The 13,395-nt window shown below is 43.8% G+C and overlaps 1 long non-coding RNA gene across 1 annotated transcript in view; it reads right to left on the bottom strand.

Annotated features, from left to right (window-relative positions):
• The window catches only part of LOC128119284 (uncharacterized), a 70,868-nt gene extending 62,924 nt beyond the window's left edge, over positions 1-7,944 (bottom strand). Inside the window, exon 1 of the long non-coding RNA XR_008221503.1 lies at positions 7,890-7,944. This is a non-coding gene — a long non-coding RNA (uncharacterized LOC128119284). The remainder of the gene's footprint in view (positions 1-7,889) is intronic.
• Positions 7,945-13,395: the final 5,451 nt, after the last annotated feature.

Genomic DNA, 13,395 nt, shown 5'->3' with positions numbered 1-13,395 from the left:
GCCCTCAATCCCCACTCCCTTCCTCATCACCATATCCCACTGCCCAACTGGGGCAGAGACTCCCTGCTGTACCAAAGGGCAAGCTAGCTGCTACAAGTCCAGCTCACAACTTGGACAGAGACCCCCTACTGGATCAGAAGTCATACCAGCCACCAGAAATACAGACCACAAAGACCAGAAGACCAAAGAGAAAACAAAGACCAAAGACCAAACAGAAACCAAGGAACAAAACACCCATCTTGCTGGGAGATGTCTTTCTGTATACTGTGAATGTATGTTGTTATGATTGGTTAATAAATAAGCTGCTTTGGCCCATGGCAAGACAGCTTAAAGGCAGGCAGGAAATCCAAGGAGAGAGACAAGAAAGAGAAAGGCAGAGTCTAGAGAGAGGCCAGCCTGCCACCCAAAGAGCAACATGCCAGCAGACTAGTAACGCCACAGTCATATGGCAAAACATAGATTAATAGAAATGGGTTAATTTAAGATATAAGAGCTAGCTAGCCATAAGCCTGCCATAGGCCATACAGTTTGTAAATAATATTAAGCCTCTGAGTGATTATTTTATAAGTGGCTGCAGACCACAGGGCCAAGGAGGGTCAGAGAAACCTTCCAGCTATACTATACCATCCAACAAAGACAAACTCAGAAATCTGCATTTAGACCTATAATCATCTCAAACCCAGAGTAAGAACACAATCAACAGAGCCAGGGTGATATGGCACCACCAGAGCCCAGCTATCCTATGACAGCAAGACCTGAATATTCCAACACAGCTGAAGCACAAGAAAATGACCATAATCTACCATATAAACAAACTGAAAGAAGAAAAATGATAGGATCATCTCATTAGATGCTGAAAACACCTTTGACAAAATCCAACACCTTTTCATGGTAAAAGGGATATACCTAAACATACTTAAACATAATAAAGGCAATTTACAGCAAGCCTATAGCCAACATCAAATTAAATAGGAAGAAACTCAAAGTTATTATACTAAAATCAGGAATAATACATGGTTGTCCACTTTCTTCATATCTATGCAATACAGTACTTTAAGTTCTAGCTGATCAATAAGACAACTGAAGGCAATCGAGGGGCTACAAACTGGAAAGGAAGCAGTCAAACTTTTGATATTTGCAGATATGATAGTATACCTAAGCAATGCCAAAATTCTATCAGGGAACTCCTACAGCCAATAAACACTTTTAATAAAGCTGCTGGATACAAGATTGACTCAAAAACAGCAAAACAAAAACAAGAAGCAAACAAACAAACAAAACCAGTAGCCCTCCTATATACAAATGCAAATGGGTTAAGAAAGAAATCAGGGAAACAACACCCTTCACAATAGCCACAAATAATATAAAATATCTTGGAGTAACTATAGCCAAGCAAGTGAAAGACTTGTATGACAAAAACTTCAAGTCTTTGAAGAAAGAACAGATAGAGAGGTTGATCAATGACATTGAATTGAAGACCTAGAAGTAAATCCACACACCTATGGATACCAGATTTTTTTTATAAAGAAGCCAGAAATGCACCATAGGAAAAAGAAGAGCATCTTCAACAAATGGTGCTAGTCTAACTAGATGTCTGCATGTAGAAGAGTGCAAATAGATACATATATATCACCCTGCACAAAACACAAGACCAAGCAGATCAAAGACTTCAACATAAAACCAGAAAGACTGAACCTGATAGAAGAGAAATCGGGGAATAGCTTTGAACTCATTGGCACAGGAGACAACTTCCTGAACAGAACACCAATAGGGCAGGCACTAAGATCAACGATCAATAAACGGGACCTCATGAAACTGAAAAGCTTCTCTAAGGCAAAGGACATCATCAACATGACAAGATAGCAACCTACAGAAGGGGAAAATATTTTCACCAACCCCACATTTGACAGAGGACCAATGTCTAAAATATATAGAGAACTCAAGAAATTAGGCATCAACAAACCAAACAATCCAGTTTAAAAATGAGGTACAGATCTAAACAGAAAATTCTCAGCAAAGGAATCTCAAATGACTAAGAAACACTTAAAAAAAATGTTCAACATCCTTAGCCATCAGGAAAATACACATCAAAACCACTTTAAAATTCCATTTTATACCTGTCAGAATGGCTAAGATCAATAGCACAAAGGGACAGCTCATGCTGGAGAAGATGTGGAGCAAGGGGAACAATCCACATTACTAGTGGGAATGCAAACTTGCAAAGCCATTTTGGAAATCAATATGGCGATTTCCCAGAAAACTGGGAATCCATTCCCCTCAAGACCCAGCTATTTACCACTCTTGGGCATATACCCAAAGGACACCCCATCCTACCACAAGGACACTTGCTCAACTTGCTTTATTCATGATAGCCAGAAACTAGAAACAACTTAAATGTCCCTCAAAGAATGGATAAAGAGTATTACTCAGCTGTTAAAAACAACAGCATCATAAAATTTGCAGGCAAATGGATGGAACTAGAAAAAAATCCTGAGTGAGGTAAGACCCAGAAAGACAAACATGGTATGTACTCACTTACAAGTGGACATTAGCTGTTTAGCAAAGGATAGCCAGGCTTCAATCCACAGGCCCTGAGAGGCTAAGTTACAAGGAGAGCTCAAGAGGGGACACATGGGTCTCCCTGGGAAGGGAAAATAGGATAGACTTTGTGGGTGGAATGGGGCGTGGGTGGGGATGGGAACAGGAGGGACTAGTCAGGGTGGGAGGATTGGAGGGAGAGTGTTCTAGGAGAGAAGACTGGAATTGGAGGGCAATGTGGAAACCTAGTGCAGTGGAAACTCCCTGGAATCTGCGAGGATGACCCTAGAGAGGACTCCTAGTAATGGGGGATATGGAGCCTGACCCAGCCGTCTTCTTCAACCAGGCAAGGCTTCCAGCAGTAGGACCGGGACACCGACCCAAACACAAGATCTTTGCCCTACAATCTGTCCTGCCTGCAAGATGTTCTGGGGTAATGGTGGCACAGAACTTGTGTGAGTGGCCAACCAATGACTGGTCCAACTTGAGGCCCACACCACAAGAGGGAGCCCATGTCTAACACTGCCTGGATGGCTGGGAACCAGAGGCTAGACAATCCAGAGAACCAGGATAGGAGTAGGAAAAAAATTCAGTGAAATGATTCCTAATGATAATCTGCTATAAATCGGTGCCTGGCCCACTTGTCATCAGAGAGGTGTCATTTAGAAACTCATGGGAGCAGATGCAGAGACTCATAGCCTAACACTAGGCAGTGCTGGGGAACCCTACAGAAGAGGGGGAATAAGGGTTAATAGGAGCCAAAGAGGTGGAGGACACCACAAGAACATAACCCACAGAATCAACTAAGCAGGGTTCAGAGGGGCTCACAGAGACTAAAGTGACAATCATGGACCCTGTGTAAGTCTGAGCTAGGTCCCCTGCATATGCCTTATGGTTGTGTACCTGGGTGTTCTTGTGGGACTCCTAACAGTGGGATTAGGGGTATCTCTGACTCTTCTGCCAGCTCTTGGGACCCTTTTTCTCCTACTGGGTTGCCTTGTCAGCCTTGATATGAGGGTTTGTGACTAGTCTTACTGTAACTTGTTATGCTATGTTCAGTTGATATCTCTGCGAGGCCTGCTCTTTTTTTTTTTTTTCAAGGGAAATGGAGGAGCAGTGGTTCTGGAGGAGAGGGGAGTTAGGGAGGCCTTCAAGGAGTGGAGGGAGGGGAAATGGTGGCCAAGATTTAATGTACGAGAGAAGAATAAAAAAGAAAGAAAAAATAGGAGGTAACAAAGACGAAATCCCTGGTTTGGCTAGGAGGGAAAGAGGTGAGTTTCCTATTATCCCACACAGAAGCATCCTACTGTCCAAAGTCCAGCACACTTAGGAGATTTCAAGTCTGGCATAGTGGTATCCAAGCCAAGAGGATAGGTAAGAGGCTCTTGTAGGCAACAGGAGCAGTCCAGAAGGTCCAATAAGGGCCTGTAGGCTTTGAGCCACTTCAACACAGCCTAGAAAGCCATTAGGAGGTTGCAAGGCCTGCACAGGAAGGCCAGTTTGGGAACCATTGGTAACCAGAAGGAAATAAATGAGGTTCCATGGGTACAGGCTGAAGGAAATACTCATGCTCAGATTTGTGCAACTGCCCCTTTACACTCTACCCTAGCATTCTCCTGGCCTCACCATGATCCAGTCCTGGTAGAGAATATGAACCCACTGTGGTCCAGCTCTGGTAGAGAATATGAACACACCATGGTCCAGCTCTGGTAGAGAATATGAACCCACCGTGGTCCAGTTCTATACCCACTGCATCTTAGGTCAGGGTCCATGCTTCTTAGCATTGCTAGCATGTTCTGTAGGAGTGGACTTCACCCCTAGTTGGCATGGCTGCTCTCTAAACCAACAAGTCACAAGCTGGAACAAAAGCCCCAAGAATTCCCACACAAAGAGAAAATAAAATACATGAGAAAAACGAAGCCTCCCTGAATTGTGAAAAATTATTGTGTTCTGGGTGTGAAATCCTTGTCTCTCAACTGGTGATGCTGTTTTGGAAAGGTTGTGGAACCTTTTGGAGGTGGGACCAAGCTGGGGAAAGTGTGGAGCGGTTCAGTATCTAGCCACACCCACTTCCTGGCCTCTCTCTTCTTCCTGGCTGCTGATGCAATGCAGCAGTCATCTCAACCTCCTGCTTCCACTGTACATCAATCTGCTCCTGCACCATGGCTTCTTCACCATGATGGACTCTGGCCCCTCAAACCATGAGCCGAAATAAACATTTCCTTCCTTAAGCTTCTTCTTGTCTGGTGTTTGGTCACGGTAATGCAGTCTAATAACCAACAGAGACTGGAGAACCTTGTGGCACAACATTGGGCACAGCTGGCCTCCTCGGGGTTTAGTCACAGTCTCCTTTTCTGAACAAAGTCAAGGGTCTTCTCTCAATAAAGACTACATCTTCTTAAAGCTACTGCCATAGTGCAAGCATGTCATCTGTTCGCTTTAGTCCTTCAGCAACCCCAGGCTGCACACAGTGACATCGAGGTGCAGAGAAATCCATCTGGCTGCACACAGGCTGAAACAGGCTGAGCTGGAGGCGAGCCTCCTACTGTCTGGTCCTCGCAGAGTGGGATACACAACCCTGCATCCTACTACCTCTCCTGGATCTGAGACACAGGAACATCCTACTACCTCTCCTGGATCTGAGACGACACACATTGCTTCTCCACTGAGGCCTCCTCCCAGGGGAGCACATCCCAGGGCAAAGAGGCTCAGCCTCCCTGAGGAAGCAGTTCCAGGTCTTCAAGCCTTATCCTGGGGCTGCTCTGAGGTCTCCATTCTGCAGAACACAATCACTTCTTGCTATAATTTCGATTCATTGCTTCCTGTTGAGTTTAGTTGGAAAAAAATTAAAAGAAATGAAATGAAAGTGGTATTTTTAAAAGACATCTCCATCCTTCATCAAAAATAGCTCCCCTTTTCTCTTGACCCTTTGGCAACAGAAATTCATTTCTTACCTCCAAGATAAATCCCCAACTGCTATAAATAAAATATTTTTGAGTACAAAATAAAAATTATTCATTGCTCAAAAATCATTTTTCTTCAGGGATAATTCATGAAAAATGGTCTATCATGCTTTCCCGGTGGCTGGCTCCCTATGTGTATGATTTTTGTATTGCTGCATATACTTTCCCACATGCTAAATTTGAGGGTGTAGTCACATTCCATGTCCCCTCACGTATGTTTACTTCTAGTGCTGGGGTGGATCTAGAGCCAACTATTCACAAATGAGTTTTCACTGTGAATTTTTCACTGTTTTATCTTCGAAGAAAGGAAAAACAAATTGCCCTGTCTCACCGACATGAGACGGTAGACCCTTGACATTTTTAAAGGTTACTCCCAAGTCTTTGACAAACCTCTGCTGCTAACATGTAAGAACATCCACACTGCTTCCTGGTTACCCCCCAAATCATACTCTATCAAAAGGCATGCTTCCTGTCTTCAAGTCTCTCATGGATTCTCCTTCTGTCCAGATCGAATGCCTTGTCAACATTATACATTAGAGACCTTTCTGGCATTACCCACTTTAACTCAGGCTTCTAATCTCTGGCCAACCACACTGACTTCCTCTTGGAAGTCAACACAGAAGCCAGTTGCACACATTTTCCAAAGGGGCATCAAATGATGAAAATGTGATGAACGAAAGGGGAAAATTCAGCAAACTGTTCATACGAATACCCATTGCCAGTTGAATTGTGGTGCTCACAAATTCATTTGTTGGAGTCCTCACTTCCAAGGTGATTGTTTGGTGATGGGGCCTTTAGGGACGTAATTATTGAAGTGAAGTCCTGAGGTAAACCGTAGATAGAAAGGACTAGTGTCCTCATAGGAAGAGGCAGAGGCACAGACTCAGTCAAGAAAGGTCACGTGAGGACACAGACAAATGCCTACAAGCCAGGAAGAGAGGCCTCATCAGACACCAGCTCTGGTGGCTTCCTCTTGGACTTCTGGCCTCCAGAACCACAAGAAAACAAGCTTCATTGTTTGAGTCCTTTGGTGTTTCATCAGCCCGAGGAGGCTAATCTAACGTCGCTAAACTTCTTACCAAGATCATTCAACCAACAAAAGTAGGAAGTGGAGAAAGTTTGGGAAACAGGTTTGAAAAAAACTGAGGAATTGGAGGAGGGCTATTAGCAAGCTGGCTCAGGTTGTTGATAGGTTTTTGATAGATTATAGCAAAATTGGGTGGAAAATGTGAAGATCTCTCATGCACTCTCTGTGCCCACACACAGACTCCACCATCATCAACATTCGTCTACACAGTTCTTTTGCTCCAGTCGATGAACTTGCATAGACATGCCATTACCTTACCAAGCCCATAGCTTTCATCAGGTTTGTTCTTGGTGGTGTACCGTCTATGGATTTGGACAAATGTATGTAATATATACATACTTACTGTTATAATATCCTGGTACACCTTGATTCAAGCATGGAAATAAGACAGTCTCCAAGAAATGTCAAAATCTAAGCCACTCTTACAATTAATATGAGGCCAAATGCACGGTGGTTGTCAGTACCAGCCCAGGCTGAAAGCAATCTTACAACTTCACTCAGATGGATGAATAATGGAAGGGCTCGGTCGGATAAATCCTTCTAAGGTAATGAGTAAAAAGCCAGGCAAACAGGCAACAGAGGGGGTTAATCTCATTACAGTGGATCCCACTAGGGCAATGGTTGTCAACCTGTGGGCCGAGATCCCACAGGGGTCCAACAACTTTGTCACAGGGATCACATATCAGATATCCTGCATATCAGATATTTATATTATGATTCATAACAGTATCAAAATTACAGTTATGAAGTAACAATAAAAATAATTTTATAGTTGCAAGTCACCATATCATGAGGAACTGATTAAAGGGTCACAGCATTTGCAAGATTGAGAACCACTGCTCTAGAAGAATGCCAGGCAGTAGAAACTACCCTGAGATGACCCAGTCATTGCAATTAGCAGAAGAACAAAAAGCCACTAATATAAATATTCAAAAGAGAATAGTAGAAATTGTTTTAAAATCTCAAATGATAAAGGTTGGGACTCACCTAATGGTGGCTTTGAGTGGTCAGGTCATTCCTCTAGAGAAACGATGACTTACAGAACACAGCTGAGTGACCAAACAGAGGGTCGGGCTGGGTGTGCTGGGTCAGGACTGTGGTCCCAGCAGGCTGAGGCTGGAGAGCTGAGGGGGCTGTTAGGCAACAGCCGGGGCCCAGGCAGTGCTGACAACCCATTCCCAGCAGGCCAATTAAAATACAAGTAATACCAGGAAAAGAAGATTTATTCAGCCAGGCGGGATATTTGAAAGGGAAATTCCAGAAGACAGAAGACTGCAGAAGGACCCGAATCCTTGGCTTACCATTAAAATGCGCTGACGGTGGGAACCTCCAGGGACCAGGCTCAACGGAGAAGGTGGGAGCTGGAAATTTTAAGCAGAGAAATCTCAGTGTCCTCAGGCAGCATAACTCCACTGCAGTCTGTCTCTCTGACTATAGATAACAATTATTATTGGTGGTATTATATTAATTAATTAATTAATTATACTTTTTAAAGAAAGAAAGAAAGAAAAAGAACTGCCAACCAAGAATTAGGCATATTCCACTACTACAAATCATGCTTCAGTCCTTGTGGCCATGTTCTCACACACCCATAAACAGGGTTCATCTCAAGCATGCTAGATCCTTATCGTACTTAAACCACTGCGAATGTGATGTACCATGACCATGGAACAAAGGAGAAAACCAAGCAGATGTGGCCACTGGCAGAAGTCATTTAACACAATTCAGGACCCACAAGAAATGAAGGGGACACCCTTGGTGTGAGAGAAGGTGTCTCAGACAAGCTCAGACTCAGTGATGAAAGACTGAATTCTTTGTACCACACATCAGAAACAAGGCAAGAAAACCCACGATAGGACCACTGTGAGCATGTGTCTAATTCTGGTCCAGGGATCATAGGAGGTTGAGTAAATTTTGGCCCTCTGCTTTGATGATGGGACAAAGAGAAAGCTGCTATGTTGGAATCATCTGAATGAAGAATGTCCACATCAGGTCTATCAATAAACATAGGTTACATGGACAGAGGGTAGAGCCAGAGCTGGGTGGGGGAAGTCTAGGGGATCTTGCATGTAAAGTTTGTGGAAAGGGCCTCTAGTAAACCAGAGGCTGAGGACAGTTTTCCAGGTATTCAAATGTATCTTTTGTGCCTGTGATTAAAGAGGCATCAGCAGGAGTCTGCAGAGCCACCCAAATTATCCACAAAGTAACTCCCTGCCCACGGCAGAGAGGATGAAGTCAGCCCATCACATAAGAGCCCTCTCTCCCTTCCCTCTCTTTGACTCATCCCTGATTAGGGATCCAAGTGGGAATAGTCGAGAGGGTGCTGAAGGATGTAAGAGTAGAAACGAATTGCATCCATGGTCCGGAAGGCGGGAGGATGCTGCTGCAGGCATCAGCTAAGGAAGGACATTTGGCTGAGGATGAAGATGAGAGAGCTGATTCTTACCTTCAGCATTTTAATATCTGAACTTAAACATTTGAAACTGTATATTTGCCCTATGAATCCATTTACTTAAGCATAAAAATAGTTACAGCACTTACGACGTGAAAACACTATACATTAAAGAAAATATTGGCAGGTCAGACTTTAAGAGTTAGCATCGCTGTTTTGCAAAGGCCATTACTGGAATGATCATCTGACGATGGGTCAGAGCTGAGAACCTCAGGATGAGCTCATGTGCCACACAATACAAGCATGGACGCAGACATACTCCCAGCTCTGTGTTCTGCCACCAAGAAGGTCTTAGAAGCAATGACATCCCAGCAGGAAAGGGCATACCTAGCATTCCAATAATGGATGCCGACAATTTTTTTCCAATCAGTGGAGCCAGTCCTCTTAGGGATATAGGTAATTCTAGGAAAACTCAAGAAATATACAAGGTGAGTCACGAGCATACCACAGTTTCAGAAAGCAGCAAAATTCTAAAGCAAATCCAAAAAGCTGCATCCCAGCCTAGACCAATGGGAACATGCCCAGCAGACGTGGGGCCTGAGGAGATGGGTTTTCTAGAAAAGCCTACAATGACTTAAGCAGTAAAATAAATGAAACAGCATTGCTACAGCCCAAACAGTTACAGTTACAGTCTCTAGTGATAGGAAGATGGTCAAGAAGTAGAAGCCACGAATCTTCCATGTAACAGAATTACAAACAGAGATTACGAACTCACAGAGACCCACCTGGCTCTGCCTCCTGAGTGCTGGGGTTAAAGGTGTGCGCCACCACCGCCCGGCTTATGGGGGCCATTCTTATTCAAACCATTATAGTCACACGGAAATCCTGGGAGCAGAGGCTCAGTGAGACAATCATAATTACTATTGGTGGTGGTGATTCATGTCCAGTGTTCAGCTTTGGTAGGATGTGATGAGAACTCACTTTGTGTTAATAATCTTTCTCCTAGGGAATCATGGGAAATATCACAGAAATCCCAGTCATGTGACATTCTGCACAAGCCCTCAGACAGTGCTCCTTAAAGTTACTGAGGTCACCAAAAGCAGGATAATCTGATACTGTTCTCAAGGAGGCTCAGAATGTAAGTGAGCTGTAGTATTCCGATGGGCTCCTGAGACAGGAAACGGCTGTTCTAACAGCATGTGTAGCTGGCGTGGTATCGAAGGCCTGTAAGACCAGCACTCAGGAACCTGAACAAGAGAAAAACCTGGACCACAGAGCAAGACTGTCTCAAAACAAAACCTTAGGGAACACGGAACATAAACTTGTTAAGAATGACTTACCAATATTAGATAGTTAACTGAAACACATACGATGTTGACATTCAGGAAAATTAGCTATGGTATATAAGTGAGAATGAACTGTACTGGCTTTATAATTTCCCTTAAGTCTGAAGTTTTTATTTCACAAAGGCATGAAACCTCTTCATGTAGGAATGGGGAGAATGACATAGTAAAACTTAAAACTATGATAGAGTGAGGCACTAAAATTGAGCAAATCACAGGGCTATTCATCAACACTGTTGATTCATTCATCAGGACACCTGTGAGAACCTGGTGCCTCCAGTCTACAAAAAGCGATTCTTGCCAAAGATGAATGAGGCAAAAGTCACCTTCTTCAAAGAGAGCTGGAAAGCTGGCCAAGGGGTCACAGCTACCAGCTTGATCATCTCTCAGGGATTTTAACACAAAATGACCCTGTTGCAAGGGATAAAGGGGGAAACACAGTCTATAAACAAGGAAAGGAAAGAGGAAGCATAGACATAGTTCAAAAATGAACTATGTAGCTAGGGGCTGGAGAGATGGTGCCTCAGTAGAGAGCACTTGCTGCTCTTGCAGAGGACCAGAGTCCAGTGCTCAGCACCCACATTGAGCAGCTTATTACAGAGGGATATGATGCCCTCTGGCCTGAGTATCTAAACACACACACACACACACAGGCACATGCAGGCACGCACATGCATGTATACATACATACAAATCTTAGATATGTAGCTATACTAGGAATACGAAAAAATATTTAAATTTAAAAAATGAATAAGGGAACTAGATTCAGGCAAATAAAATGAGTTAAAATATTATTAAAAATCACAAAGGGTACAACCCAGAGACACACAGAGATGGAAAAGAAGTGAGGCGTCAAAGAGGATCCGCTGTGCTAGTGAACGAGCACCTGGAGGGAGGCAGGAGGATCAGGAGTTCAAGGTTATCCTTGGCTACAAACATGAGTATCTGAGGCCTTTGAAAAACTAAACAACAACAAAACAAACAAGAAAAGGAGGATCTAATACAATAAAAAAAAATAATAACAAGAGCTACAGAATGAGAAGGGAAAGCAGGAAGAGCTAATATTTGAGGTGATGTTATCAAGTGAGTTTGCAGAACTGAGAAATAAAAGACAAATCCTCAGGGTGAAGGATTAAACAGAATTCTAAACAAAATAAACTGAAACAAATACACACCCACAAACTTAGTAGCAGAAGTCCAAATGTCAAAGACAAAGAGGAAAAATAAATAAATAAAATAAAATAAAAGCTGCCTATGAGGAAGCTGGCAGGCATGTTAAGTGAAATAAGCCAGGCACAGAAATAAAAGGACAGCTTGTGGCCCTAGCTTGTGGAGTCTAAACACTGGGCTCACAGAGCAGAGCCCAGAACGGTGATTGCTGTGGTGAGGGACATGGGGATGTGAGAGAACTGTGATGTCAGTTAAAGGGCGCAGAAGTCCGTGCCAGGGACAACACAGCACGGTGACGTCAGTTAACAGCAGCAGACTACAGACTTGAGAAATGCTAAAACAGTAGATAGGAAATAAAGACTCACCACAAGCAACTGATAGTTATGTGAGACAATATCTACATTTTTGATGGCTATATAAGATTAGAAAATTAAAAAGTAAAGTAACATAAAACACTTCCTACAAATGAATGCCACTCAAGTAGCAGACCCTTATCACAAACACTAGCTGTCAGAAGCAACACAATCATGTCTTCCCAGTACTTAGGAAAAGTGACAGCCAACTTTGTTTTCACTCTGCAGCCTATGTGTCAGATTTCTGCTTTTATAACAAAGTACCCGAGACAGTCAGGCTTACAAGGAGCAAAGGTTTATTTTGACTCTGATTTCAATCCATTGCTGCTGACCTGTGGCCGTCAAGCCTGTGATGAGGCTATAGATCATGGTAGGGGTGGGACATGATGTGGAGCAGAGCAAAGGGAGAACAAGAGAAGAAACTGGGCGCCCCACGTTTCCAGTGGCCTACCTTCCTCCCATTAGGCCCCACCTCCTAAAGGTCCCCACTTCCAGAGAGAACTAGAGCCGCTAAGATCAACGCTTTGACACGTGAGCCTCTGGGGACCCTGATCCAAACCATAGCTTGTTAAACTGTCATTCCAGAACAAGAGGTCCTCCTTCTAGAGGAAGGGTCTTGCTAAATTCCCTGAGCTAGCCTTGAATTCTCTTTGTAGCTCAGGTTGGCCTTGAATTAGCAACCTTTGTACCTCACTTTCCCAAAAGCTGGAGTTCCACTTACGTGTCACTGTGCCTGGTAAGTCTCAAGCCTCCAAAGAACTTACTTCTTATTAATCTCTGTCATGTCAAATGTATCAGGCCAGTTTATCTGACACCCATTCCCACTGCTTTCTTATACTACGGAGGTCGGAACAAAAAACCAAAAACCACCCACTGTGTTCTCGACTCCTTTGTGGTCAGTGATGCACACGTCATGTTCCGGAATGGGAAACAGTCATGAAGTTTAGAGGTCAAAGTGAGCTTTAAGAGGGCAAAGCTGTGTTCAGGTCAATGAGCTCTTCCCAGAAGCCCTGGGCTGGAGGAACCTGCCTCACCCAGGGCAACTGTGACAGAGACTTGCTCTCCAAGAGCTGAGTGTTGGCCAGCAGGGTTTGCTCTTCACACACCAACCCGGTAACTGAGCACATCTTCAAGATACCTCTGCCTGCATAGCATCCAAACCTCATTCCGCAGTAATCCCAGAAGTCCTGTGACCTCTCTGAGACTCTGTGACAAACTGCATTCAGATTTCCACTTTCAGAAGCATTGTGTTACAACTTTCCCTTGCTGTGATAAAATACCCATGAAAAATAACTTAAGGATAAAATATTTTGACTTATGTTTGCAGCGGTTTCCCCCAATGGCCACTTGGTTCTATTGCTTTGGGGCCTTTAGTGGGGCAGAACCAGGAGCCCGTGGTAGAGAGAGCCGCTCACCTCATGCCATCTAAAGCTAAGAGCACGTGTAAGGGCCTGGAGACAGCCCACACTCTTCAAGACTGTGCCCTTAGTGACATTCTTTGTCCAAATGCCCCACCTGTGCGGTGTCTGCTGATGCCCTGTAGTCCACT

Source organism: Peromyscus californicus, unplaced genomic scaffold, assembly GCF_007827085.1.
Source record: "Peromyscus californicus insignis strain IS unplaced genomic scaffold, ASM782708v3 Scaffold_11__1_contigs__length_118956290, whole genome shotgun sequence".
NCBI classification, from domain to species: Eukaryota; Metazoa; Chordata; class Mammalia; order Rodentia; family Cricetidae; genus Peromyscus; species Peromyscus californicus.
Note: the sequence above shows the minus strand (reverse complement) of the source record. Positions and strands in the feature narration are given on the sequence as shown.